General features: G+C 44.1%; 1 long non-coding RNA gene across 1 annotated transcript; it reads right to left on the reverse strand.

Annotated features, from left to right (window-relative positions):
* Positions 1 to 618: 618 nt before the first annotated feature.
* On the reverse strand, positions 619 to 1,650 carry LOC121753846. The gene is made up of 3 exons (XR_006040507.1): positions 1,114 to 1,650; positions 892 to 1,007; positions 619 to 813 (listed from the first exon to the last, which is right to left on the reverse strand). It is a non-coding gene; the product is annotated as an uncharacterized LOC121753846 (long non-coding RNA).
* Between the last annotated feature and the right edge of the window lie 991 nt (positions 1,651 to 2,641).

The following is a 2,641-nucleotide window of genomic DNA, read 5'->3' on the forward strand; positions in this document are numbered from 1 at the left end:
GATTAGCGCTTCCGCCAAGCTTCGGGAATGTTCACAATGTGTTTCATGTATCACAGTTGAGAAAGTATGTGTTTGACCCCAAACACATAGTACACCAAGAAGAGATGGTGTTAGAACCAGATTTGAGCTATGAAGAAAAGCCAGAAGCAATTCTGGACAGGAAAGTTAAAGAGTTGAGAAATAAAAATATCGTAACAGTGAAAGTCCTATGGAAGCACCACGGACGCGAGGAGGCGACGTGGGAGCTCGAGGATGGTATCAGATGAAAGAGAAGTACCCACAGCTTTTTACCTAACCGAGACAAAATTTCGGGACGAAATTTTTGTTAAGGGGGGTAGAATGTAATATCCGAGACCTAGATTTTCGAGAATTTTGAAATAAATACTAGAATTTTTTTTAAAGAGAAAAGAAAGAGTGTTCAGAGCTTTGAGCATACAGAACACAACAGTTAGTATATCCAGCTAAGCCTTGAATTTACAGATGTTGATAAAAAAAAAATGAAAGAGCATTTGTTTATGTTCTTGTGTAATCAAAACATAGTATTTTGATTTTCCAAGCTAAGTATAAGTTTACAAGATGCTTGATGATGAAAATAGAAAAAGAATGTTACGCACTAAATTTGAGAAGTAATTCTATACTTTTTGTTTGAAATGAGAGAAAGCTTGAAAAAGAACAAGAGGGAAGACTCTATTCTATTACAAGTAGAAATGCTAAGTCTCGGGCTCTGCCTTAGGCCCGAATTTCGGCCTAGCTTCGACAGCCCGTTGAGATCAGAACATCAAGGTAGCAGCCGGACATGATGGGTCCTTATTCCTGCAAAATAATACAACCAAACAAAGCATGTGAAATGTTCAAAATTAGCAATAAGCCAAGAAAGGATAAGAGGGGTACCATCCCTGCCCTTTCCCAGCCTTAACCGCAGGCTGCAATGGGGCAAATGAGCCTGCAATGTCTGCCTTCCAGCTGCGACAATCTGCAGTAACAATCTCTGCCCCTTTCTTGAGTACCTGCCACAGCAACCAAGCCATTTATTAGCTAAAGCACTAAGCTCCACATACAGCCAAATGCAGTTAGAATGGCAGCAAGATAAAACAAGAATAAGGCAGCCCAGACCTGAATATACGAGTACACTCTCACAACCAACAAAAATGTCCCTGCAAGAGGATCAAGAGTTGCAGATTTTGCAGTTACCAAATCACCTATAAAGACCCCTCCTTACCACCCTCAACCTTCCCTTACACCACATCAAAAATTCAGCAACATAGGGAGTTAGGAGTGTGGGATTTGGAGCTCAAGGAGCAGGAATCAAGGCAGCGGTCAATTTTAGAGGTAATCCTCACTAAACCAACCTCTGCATCATGATAAGAAATCATAGCTAGCACGAGAACTTAGAACCATAGAGCTTTGAACATAGCTACTGCCGTATTTGAAAAAAAATCATAGGATGCTAGCTATCGATTTTTACTTGAACACAAGGAACGGGTTCCTCCACCGTTTTCGATTACACTCCCAACAATAAAGTAGAATCCTCTGAAACTTCTATCCTTCAAAAGGGCTAATTAAAATGAACTAAGAAAGAGGACTTAGCTTTATGGGAATAAGCTGCTCAACGGAGGACTCGGCGGAGGGGATGGGACCGTCCGACGGAGGCCGATCAACAATGATGGTCGGGCGACGAAAGGAACTCCGGAGGGTCTGCTGGAGCGGCAGCACGACGAGGACAGCTGCGTTGCAGCAGCGCTGCTCTCTAGAAACATCCATGCCGTCACGAAGAGACGGCGGAGAGAGATAGAAGGAGTCACGGAGGTGGTGAACGGTGGCGGTGGATCGGCTGCGCCGAGAGGGAGACGGAGAAGAAAGGAGCTCCACCGGAACAGATGAGGTACTGCCCGGTGACGACACTGCCGTAGAGACAGCGGTGACGGTGGTGTTGTCGCGTCGGATCAAGGGATGAGCAGCAACTGATAACAAACCCTGCGACGTCACCAACGGAGCACCGGCGTGAGGAAGACGCCGACCGGAGCGAGCACCGGCGTGAGGAAGACGCCGACCGGAGCAGCGACCGCAGGACGGCGACGGGGGAGGCTCGCTGCTCTTTCTCCATCGGTCTAGATCCCCTTCCCAAGTGGGGATTTGTTTTGTAGTTAGCCAATGGAGATAGGGGTGGCATTTGGACCATACCCATTTAGATTTAGATTTGGGCCAGTGATGGTTAATTAAAAATAAAGAAGAGAGAGACTGGACCGATTGGCCGAGGCGAGGAGTATATTAATTTGGGCCTCCTTTAATTGGACTCCAACTTAAGAAATAGAAGGAGCTCGAGGTGAGAAAAACGATTGGTTTGGGCCGATGAATTTAAATCGGTCCACGAAATCCTAAATCTTGGAAGTTAATCTCTTGAACGAGGAAAATACTAGCCGTGATAAAATAAAAGTCAGTAATTAGTTAAGGCGGACTTTATTAGTCCAAGTAAGTATTTTAAAATACTTAAGTTAATCCGAGAATTCTAATACCGAACGGGTCAGCCGGTTACAGAACAAATTAAATCACCGTTTTAATTAAAGATTTAAGACTTCTAATTTTAGAAGGCAGAAATTAAAATAATAAGCACACGCTTAGGCATGCATTCATGCAAGATTGA

The sequence above is a fragment of the Salvia splendens genome, chromosome 11, assembly GCF_004379255.2.
Source record: "Salvia splendens isolate huo1 chromosome 11, SspV2, whole genome shotgun sequence".
Taxonomy (NCBI): domain Eukaryota; kingdom Viridiplantae; phylum Streptophyta; class Magnoliopsida; order Lamiales; family Lamiaceae; genus Salvia; species Salvia splendens.